The 20,537-nt window shown below is 44.3% G+C and overlaps 1 protein-coding gene and 1 pseudogene across 3 annotated transcripts in view; both read left to right on the forward strand.

The window, feature by feature from the left end:
- Tspan5 (tetraspanin 5) overlaps positions 1-20,537 on the forward strand; it is a 165,253-nt gene that overhangs the window by 81,549 nt on the left and 63,167 nt on the right. The window lies entirely within an intron of this gene.
- LOC129691860 (translocon-associated protein subunit delta-like) lies at positions 12,394-12,961 on the forward strand (annotated as a pseudogene).

A 20,537-nucleotide genomic window follows, 5' to 3' on the forward strand; every position in this document is an offset into this window, starting at 1 on the left:
TACAGTGATCCCAGCAAGCTGGAACCCTGGGAGTTGTTCAGTGCACAACTTGTGTTTGGAGAGTTCTGTTCACATACGTAAGACCTTCTCTGGAGCATCATGATTCTATGTCTGACAACCTCTTGAGCACTTCCTGTTAGGTACCTCAACTGTAACACACTTGAATTGTGTTGTTTACTCTAGATCTGCCTGACTTCCCTGAGAATGAGTCATCTTAGATGCTCCTGTTACGTATTTACAAAAATGCCCACATGCATGTGTGTTTGAGCAGATGCACAGACATGCACACACTGAGGCCCCCCACATAGTTCTTAAATCCTGTGATGGCCATTCTACCTTTAGTTTGTCCCGTTTCACTCCTTGTCCCTTCTTTCATGGGGGCCTAGACATCGTCATACAAGTGCTGCCCATTTCTGTGCCTCTAACTTCTTCAACGTAGGTGTTTTTGAAAAAGAAGAGCTCTTGCTAGGTGTGGTGACACATGCCTTTAATCTCAGCACTCGGAAGGCAGGACAGCCAGGGCTACACAGAGAAACCTTGTCTTGAATCCAGTCCACCCCCCCATGCCAACAAGATAAAAGAGGAGGAGGAGAGCTGTAGCTGGAGACACAGCACTGTGGGGAAGAGCATTTGCTGCTCTTCCAGGGGACCCACAGTCAGTTCTCAGCACCACATCAGGTGGCTCGTAACTGCTTCTGATTGTCTGCGCCAGAATGGAAATCTCTTCCTGTCTTCATTGGCACCTGCTCACACAAGGCATACACATGCAGACACACACACACAAAACCGAAACATTTTGTAATAGGAAGAAAAAGGCACATCTAACCTCCTTGTTCTCCAGTGGGCCCTGTGACACCCTCTGCTGCCCTGTGGCCTTAGTGTCTCTTCAGCCTGATCTTATCCATTCTTCCTCTGTCTCTGAACATTCCGATTCTGCTGAGCTCGGGACGTGGTCTAGGCTGAAAGAATGAGTGGTGGACACAGCAAGTCCCTGTCCCTCGTGGAGCCACTTGCAGTGGCTGGACTGTTTCAGCCCCCTGAACTCAAATGCTCGTCTCACTTTTGCCCTGGGGACCTGTCCACACAGTGTCTGCTAGAGCTTCTGGGCTGGGTTGGACCCTGGTGTCCTGACCCTACAGAGTCAGTGTTCCATGTTTTCTGTCTTTGCAGCTTCTCATCTAGGTCTGCCCTCAGTCTGGCCTTCAGGCTGCCCTTTCATGGTACCCAGAGTGCTACCCAATGGTGCTTTAATAAAGGGTCATGCGTAAAGGCCTCACGGCAGTGGGAGAGACTTGAGATTGCTACACATCAAAGATATCTCGTTTTCTTCCTCCCCTACCAGGATTATAGACCCCCAAGACTTCACTTGTTGCATCTAAGTGGCTTATTCCATTCTTAAAAAGAGCCCTGTCACCCAGCCAAGCTTTTCATACATGCATTTCTACAATTGAGCACTGGCAGGCATTTATATGAAAAAGGAAAAAAAAAAAATCAAAGACAGACCCTATTTAGATGGGTTTTAGTTCAGATTGTTAGTGTGAACTGTCGTTAGTGTGAACTGGTTTTACTGGAAACAGACATTTAGCAGGGATGCCCTGTGGATAATGTGCAGATAGAGACAAAGGATCGGTAGTTACGACTACTGCAAGATGGCACACTTCTGTGTCCTCTAACTGTAGTGGCAGTGGCTCACCCTGGTGGCATGGCCCCTGTATGTTGAACTTAGTGTCATTTGCACCGTGACAGTGAAACTGTGTTGGGCTCTCACTGTCACATGACTTTCAATAAGAAACCTTTACCAGGGGGAAATCTTGGAACTCTGTTTTTATAACCTACTCAGCCATGACCTCAAACAGGCTCTGACTTTGGACTTCAGCAAGCTGTCAGCATAGCTTATGTTCATTCAGGTTGTAAATGCTAGTCCATTTGTCTTCTTTGAGACCATTGACTTAAAAAAAAAAAAAACATCCTTATCATGCACTCTTGCAGTGCCCTTTCCTCGGGTTTCCATTGACAGATCTGTCTGCGTCCTACTACTTCAGCAGCATTACCAAGTGAACGCCGACTGTAACCTCATTTAGCCAGATGCTGGAGCCGGGGCTTTTGGAAAGACTGGAGCCTCGTCTCAGGGGAGCCCATCTTGTTCCTGTCTTGCCGCCTTGCTTGGTCGGTGGATAGATGTCGTCCATGCCAAAGCTGAGGCATTCACTGAGTTAGTCTTGTTATGTGGTCTAAATCCTGTCTTACCTGAGCTCCCTACCTCATGGCACTGTCATTTCGTAAGAGCTTCTGTGGCTCACGTTCTATCGCATAGTTTTATTTTACCCACCTGAGTAGAGCTTGATACAGGCAGACAAGAGTTGTTTGTTTGACTTTGAGCCTGGAATCATGTCTGGCACTTGTCTTCAAGGATTCTTGAACTCTGCAGTGGCAGATTTTGTCATCTATATGTCTGAAAATCCTTCCTGCCCGGCCCTCGTCATAGGTCACAGCCATCTGTTGGGTTTGGAGGGCAGACCCTTGCTGTCCTTAAATGCACATCCATTTCATTCAGTAATGTTTCTCCGTGCTGCTTGTTTGTGGCGTGAAAAGAACTAGTTAAAAGCATGTGATGCCTCCTGTAAATGTAAAGTAAATACATTACCCATTATAGGATATTATGATAATGTAAGTGAAATGTTCTGTAGATCATGGAGGGAATTTTTGAGAAAATAAAATCTATTCTTCTGTACCCTTTGAAAAACTGTGCTTATGAGTAAGTCAGTCTCTTCATGGCTAATAATAGTGCCCTTGCGAGAGCTGGGAGATATAGACACTTGTTAACAAATGCTAAGTTAGCAGCTTGTCTTGTTTGGGTGGATGGAACCCTAGTCATTGAGGGGCAGTAGGGCTCAATCCGAAAACCTACTCGCTTCCACTCAGTAAAACTGCGACTTCTCCGTTAGGACGTTGTGGGTAGAGACATGGCAAGAATTAGCTTAAGGAGAAAGCTTGCTTTGTGAAAAAGAGTTCTGTTGCATTTTGGTTGAAATTCCTCAGGGAAGTGACCTCTGGAGGTGGAAACACAGAACCACTCAATACATTTGGAGAGGTCCAGCTGCACCGGGGGAAGATGAAGTTTTGTTTGTTGGTTGTGGGCTGGGATGGTTGGCTGACTCAAATTTCTGCTTTCCACCAAGTGTAGAGACTTGGTTAACATGAGGAGAGTCTGTCTGCCTGTCTGTCTGGACTCTGTCTGAAGACATGGGCTGGCAGATGTGTTGGCTTGGTGTTTGCAAATACAGAAGAGCATCCAGAATCTCCCTGCGTTGTAAAGCATATCCAGCTACTGCTCATTAAAGTGTTTCAGGCAAAACAAAAACAAAACAAAACAAAATAACCAGAGCCGAATGTTAGTAAGAGGGAGGAAAAAGCTGCTTTAAAACAGTGTTCAAGAAAATAGAGTGCATTCTTAATATTTTCACATACATAAAGGATTATAAACACTCTGGGACCTCCTAGTTGCTAATTTATTATACCATGCTCACTTATTCATTGATCAATGAGTAAAAGAGCTAGGTGAATAAGGCTGAATACCAGTTTTCCCCTCATAATAAAATTACGTCATTAGACTATTGTGTGTGGGCTTTTTGTTTGTTTGTTTGTTTTGTTTTGTTTTTCTGGAGTTCTGGTTGGAAGCTCAGGCCCAATACTTAGTAGATAGCATTACCACTGACACCACCCCAGACAGTTAACTGAAGTGTCCATCTTGAATATAGTCCTATTTAGCCACCTGCATATTTATTTTTTTAAAGATTTGTTTATCTTATGTATGTGAACACTGTTTTCATGCACCGCAGAAGAGGGAATCAGATCACATTGCAGATGGTTGTGAGCCACCATGTGGTTGCTGGGAATTGAACTCAGGACCTCTAGAAGAACAGCCAGTGCTCTTAACCGCTGAGCCATCTCTCCAGCCCCCACTTGTATATTTAAAATTATTCTTCAAGATTTCCAGGTTTGGGAGGTTGGAAAGGGAGAGTCTGGTGGCTTAGCCCCATCCGTGACATTTTGTTGTGTATGTGGAAGGACATGTGTATGTGTGTGCATGTCTGCATGCCTGTCTGTGTGTGTCATGCACATGTATATGTGTGTATGTGTGAATCTTCGTGGGTGTGGGTGTGCATGTCTGCATGCATGTCTGTGCGTGTGATGCATGGATATACTCAGAAAACAGATCATGTAAGACAGAAAGAGACAGAGCCCCAGGTTAGGATTCTGCTGCTCCGCTCTAATGGGGGAGGCAGGTTATTTCTCTTTGCTTACTCTGTGTCATCCTCACTAAGGTGAGGGTGTTTGCAGGGCCTGCGTTATCAGGGTCTTAAGGAATCGGTTCACCTTCCTGTGCCCCCTGCTGCAGGGAAGAAATTAGCATTTTGAATGTGTTGCCTAGGTGTCAGCTGGAGAACTTGTGCTGCCTCTCAGTTGGACTGTGGCCCCTGCACAGTCAGGTGGACATGCCACACTGCGTGAAGCAGCTCTGTTTGGCTGAAGCTCTCCAGCATGTACAGGTGTTTGTGGATGTGGAAGACGAATGGAGGAGCGAGGTGAGCAGAAAGGACTGTGAGGGTCCACACACCAGCTGGAGTGTGGAGTTGGCAGAAGGAAGGTCTCAGAGTGTTTTGAGCTCTTCATATGCTCACAGGGGCTCCCTAAAGCACCCTGCCTGTAGGGGCCAGCAGACTGAACTCTCAAAGGTGGTAGGCACCACTGACAGCTCATGGCCACTTCCCACTTCCTACTGCTAATCTCAGTTCTGAACTCTTAACCAGGAGATTGGGAGCTAGTGAAAATGTGAGATTTAGTTTCTAACTCCTAATTTCTAAAAATTACCTTCCCAGGTATAGGAAATTACTCACTTTCTAAAAAAGCTTCAGCATTGTCTAGCCTTACATTCCAGTAACATTTGAAATGCTTTTAAGCTTCATATTAACTGAAGGTTAGGATATTACCTAACTATGCATTGTAGAGAAATATTTTATTTTATTCTTCCCAGCGCTGGAATTGAGCCTAGGGCCTTGTTGTGTATTGTAGGCAATTCTCTTTCAAAAATGAGCTACAGCCCATTTGTTCTTTTACATTTGGAATGGCCATTCTTGAGGCACACATACCATTTATTTTTGTCAGCTTGCCTTCAACTGCTGTGGTTTAAACTAAATGTCTGAATGATTGACAAAATGGCCCAAGCCCAAAAGATTCTAAGGGAGGGTTCTGTGCCCTCTTCTGGGTCTTAGTCAACTGAGTGTTGATTAGATAAAATCCTCACTTCTTGGACTACATTAGGTGATTGACATATTATACTATTATAAATGTAACTATCTAGGAGGACAGGAAGACATCTTCCACCGTTATTTATATAAAATCCAGTCACACTTTCGGCCCGCTGTGTATGTGTTACACCTGTGAGCATGCTTACTTGAGAGGTAAATAACGAGCTTGAGTGTTTAATGACAAAATGTCAAAAATGAACACATTTAATGTTTTCTCCTGTGTGCATATTAGTGTGTATGCATGTACATGGGCACAGCTGTATGTGTGTAGGCAAATATTCCTCTACAGTCACATGCATATAGGGCCCTAAGATTGACATTGGTATCTGCCTCAGTTGCTTTCCATTGTTTTTACTGTGATAGGGTCCCTCAGTTGAACCCAGAGTTTGCCAATATAGCTGGTCTTGCTGGCCAGCTTGTTCCCAGGGGCCCCTGTCTCTGGCATTACAGGTGAGTCACCATGCCCACCCAGCATTATATGGTGCTGAGGATTGGAGTTCGGCTCCTCTTGCTTGTGAACCAATCACTTTAAGTACTGAGTTACCTCTCCAGCCCCAGACTGAACAAATTTGAGTAGAGAGCTTTTTATTTTCACCGTGACCCTGTTTGGATCTCTTTCCCTGCTCTGGTTGAGTTATCAGAAGTAAGTAACTCCAGCCACAAGGAATCCATTGCTCTGTCATGGCCTCCGTGGATGCCAGGCACACACATGGTATCTGGACCTAAGTGCAGAAGAAACACCATATACATTAAATAAATAATAAAGTTATTATTGTTTTTTAATAAAGATCAGTCTGGAGGCTGTTGCGGGTCCTCTGAGTTTGCTAGGACTTTTGCTATATGCACCGACTTTTGATATTTATAGTTTCTGAAGGAAAATCCCCAGTGTACTGTAGCTCTTCGCTACAAATTAAAGGCAGACATCAGAGCACATGGGTGCTGAGCAGTGAGAAACAATCTTACCTGAGAGTCTTTGAGTCTCTCATCCTTTTCACAGCTGTCCAGGTTTCAACCCTCACCTTCCATTTAGAACCTTGAATAACTCTGTTGAGAGTCCCCTGCTTCCTGCATCCCTAACTAAACATATCATGGTGGCACCAAGCATCACAGAGCCTGATACTCTTACTATGGGGGTAGCAGCGAAGGTGGGCTTCTTCAAGGCCTTGCAAGCAGGGAGCCAGCATCCCGACTGCCCAGGCTGCAAAAACAGCTAAACTTACTAAAACCGTATCATGAAACTTAGGCTCTGCAGAGCCACCCTCCCTTCCAAATCAGCTCAGTGTTCAGAGAAGTGCACAGAATACTGCAGCCTACCCTCTTCACTGTGCATTTGCTCCTGAAATATCTTGAGGTGTTCACAGAGCTTGCTGAGATTGTGAGCATGAGGCTGCTCTCTACATCCCAACACCCTCAGTCTTGTCTGATGTTTTCTCAGGCATGACCTTACAGCCTCCCTGTAAGTTTCTTCATGTATTTCTCATGAACATACTAGAGGAAGGATCCAGGCAAAGGCTAGGGAGGTAGCTCAGTGGGTAGAGTGCTTGCCATGAGAGCATGAAGCCTGAGTTCAGATCCCTAGCACGCAGATAGAGCTGGATGCGTAATGAGTGTCTGTAATCTCAGCCCTCATCCAGTGAGATGGAGGGTCAAGAAGGTGAATCTGTGGAATATTGGGGCCAACCAGCATGGCATCTGCAGTACTGAACAGCAGGAGATACCCATTTCAGGGTAGAAGGTGAAGTCTGACACTACAAATTTTCCTCTGATGTACAGGTTTGCATCATAACACACATACATACATGAACTTTCACTCCTTACCCCCCTATCTCCCCCCACCAATCCGACTTTGGGTAGAGGATCTAAATAAGTTAATTGGAATTCTGTTGTGTTTTAGGTATGTGGCTTAAAAAACAACTTTGATAGTAGAATGCTGTTCAATTCATTGTAGTTACAAACTCACTGTGGTGGCCATTTTATTCTAACTGAAGGGTGTAAACAGCAGCCTTTCAAACCGCAGCCATCCGGCCCTGAGCAGAGACCGTGGAAGCCGAGTTTCTGCCAGGGTTTGTCTTAGTGTGCCAAACATGCCAGATGCTGCCCATGCCTGTTCTGGGTCAAGACCCAGTGCTGCTTGTGTGTTTTCTTCTGCTTCAGTAGGTCCCCTGGCATTTTCGTAGGCCACAGCACTGTTTGTCCTCAATATGTTTCTATGGGTATGTGCCCTGTTTAGAAAAATGCTTTTAGGAAAACATAACCATTTTAATATCTTTAAATATTGCAGGGACATAATTGTCAATGATGGCTTTTCACTTCCATTAATTGACTTCAAGTAAGAGTCTATAATTAAAGATTTTTCCATATAGTCAAATTTTGAATCCCTTCATATTTAATATCATGCACATAAAGCTGAAGTGTGGTTCAAGGGTGGTTTTACTTATATGGTTCTTTGAAAATATGCCATATCACTGATAACAGATTTATTAACTAAAAATAATGTTTCATTTACTTTTTGTTGAGCATATAGTCAGTGGGAATTGGCTATTTTTTCAAAGCGTAGAAGTCTACATATTTTGCCCGTTGGCTTCAGCAGAGAATTAGTAGTGATGTCAGGGCTTTGCCCTTTTGCAGTGTTTCACAGATGTGCCTCCAACCCCGCAGTCCACTACTGAAAGGGAATAGTAGTTGTTCTTTCTTAGCCTAAAGAAGAAAAAGAGGTTAATAGAAGTCATTTTCCCAGTTTTAAGATTTTTCTCCTGTCGGTTTTCCTTAAATCCTTTAAGGGAATGAATGAATAAGTAACAAAAAATGTTAGCAGAAAAATTCAGAGACAGCAGACAATTTAATAACTCTATTATCTTTTTGTTGTTGTTTTTCAAGACAGGGTTTCTCTGTGTAGCCCTGGCTGTCTGGGAACTCACTCTGGTAGATGAGGCTGGCCTCAAACTCAGGTCTACCTGCCCTTGCCTCCTGAGTACAGGGATTAAAGTCATGTGGCACCACTACACAGCGTATATTATTTTCTTGAGAACACAAGTTCAAACTGTGGGATTTTGGTTTTTGCCTTTTACATGTTTTTCATATACTGTCATTTATGCCAGAAAAAAAAATCCTACTTAATAGGAAGAAACAAAAATGTCACAGTGTTCATTGCTCTTCCTCCATGTTGGCTTCACATCTAGGTGATTCATGCTCTGAGCAAGGTTGAAAGCCACTGTGGGTGAATGGGAGACAGCGAGTAGCCTCCTGAGCTTCCTGAGACAGGAAGTCTACCAGCTATGAAACTGTCATCTGTACATCTGCAGGAAGGATGGAGTTCACTTTCCCACCCACAACATTGGCATGCAATCCCCCCACATCTGAGGCCAGCACTAGGCAAGAACAGTGAGGTCCCAGAGCATTCCCAGCAAGGCCTGTGTTTGTGCTGTGTACATGACATGCCTGTGGCTGACTGTAGATGGTAGTGCACGTGCCCAGAGTAACTTACCAGCCTTACTGTATGGGATGAATTAATAGCATTTCTGTTTATGAAAGAATTAATTAATTAACAACACCCCCAACCCTGTGGTTGATCTTTTCTATTTAAAATGCAGGACCAGATTTCCAAGTTATTTTGTTAGGTTTTTTGCTTTATGCTTTGTGTTTGTTTTGACAAGGGTCTTACTCCATTGCCTTCCAACCTCAGTTCCCACTGAGCATGGCTTAATTTATTCTTCCGCCCTCAGCATCACGCTTTTGGAAGTGGGGTAATGAAATATGTGATAGCCATCTGAAAATTGGTATTTTGTATCAGTTCAAGCTATTTTAAAACTCTGTTTACTTATTTGTTTTTATATTTGCCTTTTAGCAGAATACCTGAACTTGTGGTGGTGAGGAACCTATCCCCTGTAGCCATTTAACCTTTTTTGTTTTTTAACATTCTTCTGCAGTTTCAACTTCCTCTCCTCCCAGTCCTTTCCCCCACTTCCCATCTTCCCCAGGCCCACTCCTCCTGCTGCAGGTCTGCCAGGGATATCAACCAAACATAACAAGTTACAATAAGACTAGACCACCACTTCCTAGACACAGGCACAGTTTGGGGAAACACACCTGAAGTGGACTCCGTTTTCTTGAAGCATACAGCCTAGTGAAGGACTCATTTGAAAAACAATTGCACACACAATCCAAAGGGATTATTTCATAAAATGGCAAGTCTAATAGAGGCAAATTAGGTAGCATAAGTAGCCAGAGAAGGCTTCTCTGAGGCACTATCTGAAGCGAACCTTGATGAGTAAGAACAGCCTGTTCTTCCAACAGAAGGTGACAGCCACCCAGTGAGAAGGGTGAGGGGGAAGGAATGACCTTTTGACTACAGAGAGTGGTAGGGTGTGAAACTGTACACGCGGTAGGTAGGGTAGAGGTATGGACCCATGTGTGGTCGCCTTAGAAAAGGGCACAAGTGACGTGTTTTCCCACACTGAAAATACCCATGTAGCCAAAACCTAGCTCAGGAGGCAGCGTCTCTGCTACTGTGGGGGTCTTGCTGGATACTTCCATGGCTCCTGTTTTAGTCTTTTGTAGGTCAAGCCCACTAATGGTTCCAGGTCTTCATCTTCCCTCAGGGAAAGTTCTAGTGTTTGCAGTCTGTTTCTTACAGCCTCTAGGTTCTAAAACTGTAGTGCAGCATACAGGACAGTTCCCCTGGTCTTCTCCCCAGTGCACGCCTCAAGCCTATGCCTGGGAAGCATTTGGTAAATGTCTGTTTGTTCTCTAAGTATTTTTATTTGTCACGGATTTTCTCCTGTGTAGAAAGCAAGACTTGCTCTGTCGGGAGTGCTTCCTCAGGTCTGTGTATCCATCCCTCAGGTCTAAGCCAAAACCTTTGCTTTGTTCCACTTCTACGCATATTTAATGCTTATTTTGACACCGTTTATGTTTATTCTTTGATAACAGAACACTTTAGGATGTGTTGTTCTTTAAATACAGAATTTTGTATGAAAAGCCTATAGGCACCTAGCCAAATTTAAACTGTAAATAAACTAGAGGTTACACAGTGATTTGCGGTAGCTTTATATTGAAGAGAAGACTTTTTAAGGTAGTCCATAATGAATCATTTTCCCCCCCCCCCCCCCGACAGGATCTCATGTAACTTAGGCTGTTCTCAAACTCCCTGTGTAGCTAAAGATGACCTTAAACCCTTAAAAATGTTTTTGTTTGTTTATGTGTGTGTTAAGATTTATTTAAAAATGCCACACATTCGACAGATCTGGCTATGAAGAAATTTATTTGGGGGAAGGAAAGGGGGAAAGGAATTAGAGAAGAAAAAGAGCATGATGGGGGATCCTCCTACCCCAAGAGAGAAGAGTCAGAGAGGAGGGGAGGGGAAAGATACTGAAGCAACAAAGAGAGAGAGTGAGTGGGAATGGCAGACGGGTTATATCTGGAGTACCTGGACAAGGTGATGACATAGGACTTCGTCAGGAACGGAAAGGGGGTAGGCCAGTTGAATTGCGTGCACAACACAATAGTGTGTGTGTGTGTGTTTGTGTGTGTGTGTGTGTGTGCACGCGTGCACCACAGTATTTGTGTGGTGATCAAAGGACAAACTGTGGGAGTCTGTTCTCTTCTTCCCAGAGATGAAACTCAGTTCATCAGGATTGGCACTGAACCGTCTTGACATCCAACCTTGAGCCTCAGGCCTGCTGCGTTCCCTCTTGAGTCCTGGGATGAGAAGTGTGTACCACCACATCTGATTCACAGAAAATATCAAGCGTCACATGTACCATTGAGCAACAAAGGATGGAGTGTGACCAGTGTGGTAGAGTGAGGGTGGGAAAAGACAACTTTCCTATCAGCTTGCTCCTTGATGTTTCGCACTGTGATAAAGAGAGCACAGCCTGGAGCTAAGTCATGGCGGGACTTTGGAATCAGGAAACTCACATTTCGAATCGAATGAGTTTCAGATTAAAAAAAAAAAAAGTTACCAAAAAGTTAAATGCTCATCTTGGAACCAAACACCTTAAATCTTCTTAGGGAGTTAGGACAAGATGCTTCTTTTTATGAGAAGAAAATTTTACATTAGAAAATATCAAGCGTCACATGTACCTGGTGGTCTGTTTTGAGGAAAAAAAAAACAAAAAACCTGTTGATTCCAAGCCCTTTTTTTGGCATTTTCTTTGGAACACTGGGTTTGATGTGGTTTTACCCAAGCTGCTGTCACTCATTTCGGCCTTCTGAACTGTTCAGCAACTTGGTGACGAGTCTGGAAATGGGAAGATGGGTATTGTGCCATTGAGAGATTCTTTCCGTAAAAGCATGTGAATAATTCTTTATGGAGTGAGTCCATTCTTATGACATCTTAAAGGGAGAAGCTTATCATTATTTTCAATCTAGATCATTATCTTGTCTTTTATTTCTGAACGCTCATTTTCTCCCCATTATCTAGATATGTGTGGTTTAGACAAACCATTTGGAAATGACCCCCCTGCCCCCACTTTTCTTTTCTTTCTAATTTTCTGAAATACTGCCACCTAGGGATAACAGTTTTTAAGCTGTCTGACATTTAAGATGCATTTTAGTGTTTTGGCCTCAACTTTTAATTTTCCTGCTTCTTGGAGATTAAGGTTGGCGCTAAAATGCCATTTTATCGGTTCATCTTTTATTTAATTTACTCTAGTACGTTTAGATGGAAAATTGGGTAATTTAATACTCACAGTGTTATCTAGGAGTAGATTTTACTTACTGTTGCATTTTAAGATGTTGGTTCGTAAAATACAGCCTTTAACTTGAATGCCTATTACGTGGGATGCTAAAAATGTGTACTATTAATTAAATGGACACCATTGCTTATTAAGTGGCATGGGGTGCTTCGAGAAAGGTAGCAGTGGATAGGTCATGCATCATCTTAAATCTGCCACTTACATGGGAACTTCGCATGTGCCCTTGGAGAGGCGAGGAAGCTAGAGGACAGAGATAAGCACTATTCTCAGTGCATTCTGGGAGGTGGAGGTTACGTGGCACACGATTGGGTGCTGAGGCTGCTTACATTTTGCGCTTCCTTGTCTGCACCAATGTTCAGGGCAGCCTGCTCTCTTTTCCTCTCAGCAGAGAAGAGGTGATGGCAGCGATGGCAGCTTTCGGTGCCCTGGCACTACTGCTATCTGGCCTGTCTTGGTGTTCAGCAGAGGGCCTGCCTGGAACCCCAGATCACCCCTTCTTACCCTGGGATGAGAAGTGTGTACCACCATATCTGATTCACAGTGCTGGGGGCCTCTCACTGACCTGCCAGAACAGGGTCCAGAGCATGGCTCTTTATTTCAACGTTAGTGGAAAACAATTTCCTGTAACCCCAGGCCAGGATATGGGCCGATACCAGGTGTCCCAGAGCCTGGAGCATAAGGGTGTCCACGCGGGCATCTCTGAGGTCAGATTCTTTGATGAAGAGGCCTACAGCCTCCTAAGGAAGGCTCAGAGAAAGAACAAGGACCTTCCCATCGTCCCAGCCCTGTTGACAGTCAGTGTGGACCATTGGGGGACCTGGAATGGGCCTTGGGTCCCCATGGAGGTGCTGGCTGCAGCGATTGGCAGCGATCTACTACCCAGCCTTCAGTGCAGAGAGCCACACACGCCCAGGCCGGAGGGCAGCATGCTTGGCCCTCTGTTGCTTCTTTCAATAAACAGTTGCTTTTTGCCATGAAAAACAAACAACAAACAAGCTCATGTGTATGCAGTGGTCTGCCCGTGTCCCAGTGGGCCCTCCATTCTTTGGTGTTGCTTTCTCCTGATCGGTTTCCTTCTTAGCATGTTCTGGCATTTTGACAGTTTAACAACTCTAACAGGCAAGCTTAATACTCGACTAAGTAAGTATCTCTGTGTTTCAGGAAAAGCTCAGTTGGCATGGATGTAGGCATTTGATCCCTGGAACTCACGTGAAAAGCCAGGCATGGTGCTGCCGGCTTATATAAGTCTAGCTTACTTGGTGAGTCCCAGGCTAGGGAGAGGTTCCACCTCAAATAAACACTCTGGACAGATGCCTCCTGATAACTCCAGAGACTATCCTTTGCCCCTTTACCTCCAAACACATGTGTGTTTCCCAACACGCAAACATTCATACATGCACACACACTTAAGTGCACACACAAGAACCTCAGGTTTGCACCTCATTGGCTTGGTACTCCCAAGCTGATCCCCGTGGCACGGTAGGTAAAATGCTTTGATCACTAGGACTGGCTCATAGATCTGCCATCTCATGCTTTAGGAGACTGGAAAAAAGGGAAACAGCCTCCAAGCACCCGCCAAGCCCCAGTGTCCAGTGAAAGGATCAGTAGGGAATGAAGTTTGACTCATTAAACTATTAGTTGGACCATTTAATTTAGCCTATAGTTGTGTGAGGGAATTCTCTTGTATATTTGGCATCATCCCATGCCAAATTCTAAATAATTTGGACTTTAAATATACATTTTTGTTTTTGTTTGCTTTTTGAGACAGGCTTTCCCTGTGAAGACTTACCTGTCCTGGAACTCACCGTGTAAACCAGGCTAGCCTCAAACTCACAAAGATCTCTGCCTCCTGAGTGCTGGCCTTAAAGCATGTGCCACCACCTCCTGGCTTCTACTTTAACTGACCAGGTAATTAAATAGGTAATGCTAACAACACTTCTTTGATCACTGGTAGTTTTTCATTTTTTGTTTTTGTTTTTTTAATATCATCAAGAGAAAATAACTTCCTAAGGATTCTGTCCTTTGCACTATCTAACAAACATCCACAACCAAAACTGAAATGTGATATGGATTAAAACCAAGGTTCATTTGTGTTCTGAGGGCTTCGGAAGGGTGGGCTTTGGAAGGGTTTCCTCTAGAAATCCTAAAAAGACTCTATCATATATCCGTACTTGTGAGTATGACAGAGAGGATTCTTGGGAGAAGATTTGTTAACTGTCATAATGTGTACAAAGAGGGATCCCCAACCCTCAAATGGTTTCAGGCTGTTGATGGGAAAATGCCTATTGTAGATAGAGAGGAGGTGGCTCCTGGCTTCTGGAAGTTAACTCACAGGTGGGAGACGTGGTGTGATGCCAGTTAGAAAGAACACAAAAGACTATGAGCCTGCGCATGTACTGTTGGCTATGTTGATGAATTTCGTTCATACAGGAGTAGAATATAATATATTATGGATGACCCTGTGATCAAAAGGGCTTCCTTGGCCCTTCCAGTTTCACAGTTAATGGATAGAAATTCGCTGCCAGCTGATCTTGGCTCAGAGTTCTAAAGAAGGCTTGGGCCCACCTCTTGTCATTTGAAAGAGAAAGGGACAGCGATAAAATGTGGCTTTAACTCCCGTAAGCAATTTATGACAGCCGTTTAATAAAAATTTCAGGAGCTTCCTTTCCCTCTGAGGAGGAGAGCCTGGGAACCATGGGGGCACCTAAGCGTAAGGTCATGTGTGAAGGTCCTGCTTATCTCCACACCTCCCCCACCCCCTTCCTGGCTACACATGAACAGATGGAGGGACGGTGGGCAGTGGGCCTGACACTTCTAACACAGCCCAGGCTGCTGCTCTGCTTATCTGTGTTGACCCCTGCCAGCCCCGCCCTACTCCATAGGCACTCTGAACTCAAGCCTTCCTGGTGAGTTCCGACCTCAGCATCCCCGAGGTGTTTGTGGTGGCAGGGGGTGGGGGTGGGTTCGGGTGGGGTGGTGAGACCCTGCTTTGGCGAAGTCTGACGTGCGTCCAGCTAATGTCCAGCCCATTCTGTCTCACTCTCACTCTCACCCTCCTGGCTCTTTGCAGTGTTGAGTGAAGCAGGGTCATGCAGTATCTTCATGAGCATCGGATACTGAGGGCTTGGAAGGACTCTTGGTTTACTTAAGGAAAAGGGTTCTCGGGGATGCTCAGATGCATGCATTTAGAGGATTTTTCTTCTGGCAAATGGATTGCAGTGCGGGTCAGTTCTGAGGTTCCTCTGTCCTGGGGGTTTGGCTTTGACACTGCTGCCTGTGAACCTTGGTTTAGGCAGTTTTACAGCCAACATTCCCAGCTTCCCCTTCTGCCTTTGTAGCCCTCAAATGGTTTGTGTGCAATGATCTATCATGAAATATGTCTTATAGCATGACACCCAGTATAAACATAGATGTATGTATATTTTAAAATATTCTTGTAAGAAAAAATATATATATATGTATGTATGTATATACTATATTCTGAGAATATATTTTCTGTAGTGTGGGGAAATATTTTTCTGGTTTCCACTCATTATACCAGTGCCATGCCTGGCTCATGTTTGTAACCTGTAATGGGGAAAACTGCCCCTGCTCCTCCCCCCCCCCCCCGAGATGCCCTGTGCATAGTTTTTTAGGTCACCGTGGTAAAGGATAGCTTAGGCGCTGAGTTGCAGCAGGGCCAAGCTGCTGACCTGTCACTAGCAGCAGAATGTTTTAGAGGAGTGGCATGGGGTGTCCAAGAGCCAATGTTTTGGCCGTAGTGTTCTACTCCATCTGGGCCCTGACCTCACCGTCTGCTGCAGTGTTCATAAGTCTCTCAACCTGCCTGAGTCATTTTCTCGTGTACAATGAAAGCAATAAAACTTTTCAACCTCAAATGTTGTGACGTTTGCTATATAAATCCCATATTAATGCACAAATATTAACAGTATTTATGGTGCTAATAGCTAACATTTATTTCAGGTCACATGTACCTTTTCTAGGTTAGCAGACACTTGCTGCTAGAATTATTAATACTGTATATTAATTTTATACATATTCTCAGTTGGGTGGCATTTGCAGCCCATTAAGAGTAGGTGGCGTAAGTATAGGGATAAACCCCGTGTCCCAAAATGTCAACTCTAATAAATGTGATTAAATGAAAACAATAAATTGCAACAAGATGTTTACAGTTTAAGTTAGCTGAAACTCTCTGTTACACTCCACAGACCAACTGGCTTATATATAAACAGGAGTCTGTTGGTTCCCATAATGGAAGAGTCTGCAAGCATTTCCTTTGGAATTGGCCACATCCAAGTGCCCCAGTGATGTTAGAAATCTCTTTATCCTCATTTCTTTCACTGCCTTTCTGTGTTGGCTTCATTTCTAGGCAAGCTTGTCCCCAGGCGGTGTTGGAAACAGCTACCAGCTGCTCTAGTTTTACATCCTCCAAGCAGAGGAATAAAGCTCCCCCCCCCCCCCGCCATGGTAGTTTTAGCTTAGTTCTTTGTCTGATGGACACAGAAGGATCAGCTAGATGAAGGCCACCCTGTTGACCATTTTAGGTACTTGGCTAGGAAAGACAGTAGTTGTTGGATGCCACACAGCATGTACCCCCCCTATGGGCTTGGCCCTACTCAAACCACATAGCACAAAATTGAATGTGCCACGCTTTGGGATGCCCAGTAGACATCCACAGTACATCAGGCACCACTTTCCTCTCTGCTAAACTGTCTACCTAAGATGTCTGCTTTGAATAACCCCCCAATGGGCAACGTTAACACCTGAGGACTTCCAGCAAGCCATCCTCATTTTCATCCTTAATGTCCACCAGTGTACGAAGATGTGTCCTCCTTCTTTGCCGATCAGTTTGGAAAAGGCTCTTTAACAGCCAGCCTATCTTTGTGTTGTGATTTAGAAGCTAGTCCTCCTCTGATCTCACTGTGTGCCTCCCTCTCTCTTCTGCTTTTCTGAGCTTTCGAGACTTGTTGCCTTCGTTATGAACCATAAAACTCGGGCGTGCGGTACCCACCTCCTCTGTGGTTGTTCCTTTTCATTTTGTGGTCCAGCCAGTTCCAGGGTTAGCCCTGCATTATGAAGCGTTCCTTTCATCCACTGGCTGAGCGTGAGTCTAGTCTCTCAGTTGTTAGATAGCCCATAGGTTCCCTTGAGACCATACATACGTACCTATGTGTACAAGCACATACACACACACACAGTGAGTTCTCTGGGTTTAGTGGGGCCCTATAGATGGTGTCATGTGACTGCTAGGGAATTTAAGAGAATTAGGTGTCCAGAGACAGAAAAGTTCTGACACCCCCCCGAGCCTGTTATGTGCCTTCTGTGAGATATCTAAATTAGGAGCAAGTCAAGTATGCCTTTATTTCTAAGACAATGTTATATTGACTTATATATAACTTTATAGAATAACGAAATCAAATATTGCAAAGTCAGATATTAGTAAATAGGAATTCAGATAGTTTCCAAGGGTGTGTTATTTGGGGGGAGATATTGGAAATTCTTTGAAGACATTAAAATCCTCAAGACCTGGAATTATTATGTGTTCATTTCCATGTGTGCATATACATGTGTCACATAAGAAATGCCAGGAGCAGGGAGAGGTGCCGCACACCTGTGATCCCAGCACTCAGGGAGGCAGAGGCTGGCAGATCTCTATGAGTTTGAGGCCAGCCTGGTCTACAGAGTGAGTCCAGTACAGCCAAGCCTACACAGAGAAACCCTGTCTTAACAAAACAACAAACGAAAAGAAATGCCAGGTGAGTCAGACAGTGAGGGTACATGCCTTTAATCCTAGCACTCAGGAGGCAGAGGCAGGCCAATCTCTTGAGTTTCAGGAGGCCTGGTCTACAGAGCGAGCTCTAGGACAGCCAGGACTACATAGAGAAACCTTGTCTCGGAAGAACAATCAATGAGGGGGTGGGGTGGAAAAGAAGAAAAGAAATGCCAGGTGAGATACACATGTCAATTATGTTTTGTTTTCTTTTGGGAGCTTGAGAACCTAGTAGTTATTTTCTACTGCTAGAGTTGAAGTACTGTTGATACACTACAATCAAGACAGGAAACTGGTGAGTTGAAGTGTTGAGGCCACATCTAAAATCAAAGCCGTATGATAAATGTTTATTTTAAAAGTACCATGTTGATTAGCATTTTGCTTTCCCCGTTACTATTCTGTGAATGGAGACTTGGGTGTTCTGTCACTTGCTATAAAATCATAAGCACCAGGGGTGTTTAGTTGTAGGTCTGAGGCCCTTTCCTTGAGTCTGTGAACTCTGATTCAGTCAATGCTTCTTGTATAAACTTTAGCTATAACTTATCAACCACAGCTTTTATGTACAAGTGTACCTAGACCTTAGTGGCATCTATAATAAGTTGAAGATTTGTTGCCTATGTTTTCCTCTAGTGTTTCTGTGCTCTTCTCTCACATTTCTTGGGATCCTTTACAGTCAACAGAAGCAGCAGTGGACCAGCTTATTTGAGTGGGAAAAGTAGGCACGGGCTGTCTATGTTTGGACACCAGTAGTAATCAAGGGTTCCTCAGAAAGAATGATGTTCAGCTTGCCACTATCTGTGTCTACATCTGGTAGGTAGCATCTTTAGCCTGAGTGACATGGTTTTCAGCCCAGGAATTAAGCAACATTAAGCGGAGGTTAACCACTCTCCACAGTTCAGCCTTTCCTTGGCCTGCATGATGATTTGATTTGAGTGCCCCTGACAATGTCCCTGGCTGGTTGATCCTCAGCCGTGGCTGTTGTGTGGGCTGTGGGGCTGTTAGAGGGTTGTAGGAAGTAAACTGCTGGACGTTAATGTTTGTCTTCAGAACTGACTCCTGCTTCCTGGTCTACCCAGATCTGAGCTACTGCCCCCCCTGCCAACAGCATTCCCCCCTACCATGGCTCCCTGCTGTCATGGATGGCATTCTCTCAAAGAAAAGAACCAAGATAAACCCCCTGCCCTCATGCTGGTTCTTTTAGGTGTTTGCTGCAGTGTTGAAAAATACAACCCAACTGGGGGTCAGAGTCTGCACAGAGCGAAGCGTATAAAGCCACTTGATTTGATTTCTTGTTTGAAAGAGTAACTCACACTGTCATTACTGGAGGAAGCTCAAAGAAAAGAATATTAATGTTGAAATGTTACCTATCACTGTCTTCCCGATTGCCCGCAGCCTTGCGCTGTAAAGCAAATGGAGCTGCGTCCGGGCTGAGGCTCTCGTTATAGGGCATGGAGGGTCTGCTTTCAGAGCGGCTCTGAGAGATGCCAGCTGGAGACTGTGTTCTTACACACAGACCTCTCCCAAGGATTGCTCACAGCATGACTTTCCTCAGTGCCATATGTCAGAGAGTGACCAAAACAATTTATAAGCTCATTTCAAATTGACAGTCCATCGCTCATGAGGTGTTCTGCTTGGTCACACACCTGGTCTGAGGATGATAGGGGGTGCAGGGTGGGGAAGCAGTTACTGCCACAATTCATCATCATCAGAGGTCATCAGTGCCCCTTATAAGTTTGTTTATAGTAACTTAACTTTGTAGCTAGAGTTCCCCGTCTTCCTCCCAAAGTACGGCAGACTTCATAAGATCACCAGGAGACCACTGTGATGGGAATGCAAAATGCAATGGTAAGTGGTAGGTACCCCCAACAAATTGCTGACTGCTCTCTTGTGCTCCAGTAGCCTTCTGTGATGTGCCAAATAGGTGGCTTAGGAAAGAGGAGTGTAATGGCAGTGGAGTGAGATACACCTTGCTTTTACCTTCATCTGTCCTTTGAGGAACCCAAAGCTCCCCGCCTCTGAGATGGTCTGGGCTGTTTAGGATTCAGCTCAGTTGAAACTGGTGCAAGGCTCATGACTCCTCAACCTCTTCATTTCTTAGATGCGGTTCCAGTTGCAGAGAGACCTTTCTTAGTGTTTGTTTGAGTTCTTTGTATGTTTTAGACACTGACCCTCTGTTAGAGGTATAGCTGGTAATTTCTTTATTTCTTTCAGCAAACTGCCTTTTATGGCATCCTTTGCTATCTACAAGCTTTTTAGTTTCGTGAGGTCTCATTTGTCAGTTGTTGAAATTAATGCCTGTGCTACCGGAGTCTTGTTCAGAAAGTTCTTTCTTATGCCACTAAGCTAAAGGATATTCCCTGCCTTCTTGAGGTTCAGAGTATTTGGTCTTACTTTGAGGCCCTTGATCCATTCAGAGCCGACTTTTGTGCAGGGTGGCATTAAGAACTATCTTCATTCTTCTACATGTAGCTATTCAGTTTGATCAGCACCATTTGATAAAGATGCTGTGTTTTTTCCAAATTCTATTTTTGGCCAGGAAAACAAACAACCCAATTACAAATTCTGTGCATACTACAGAATTGGGGTATGAAAAGAAGAAATACAAATGGCTGAAAAACATTTTTAAAGCATTCAACGTTCTTAGCCATTAAAGAAATGCAAATTAAAACTGTTTTGAGATTTCATCTTATCCTAGTCAGAATGGCCAAAATCAAGTGTGTGTGTGTGTGTGTGTGTGTGTGTGTGTGTGTGTGTGTGTGTGTG

This window comes from Psammomys obesus, unplaced genomic scaffold (genome assembly GCF_907164565.1).
Source record: "Psammomys obesus unplaced genomic scaffold, mPsaObe1.curated_primary_1811, whole genome shotgun sequence".
NCBI classification, from domain to species: Eukaryota; Metazoa; Chordata; class Mammalia; order Rodentia; family Muridae; genus Psammomys; species Psammomys obesus.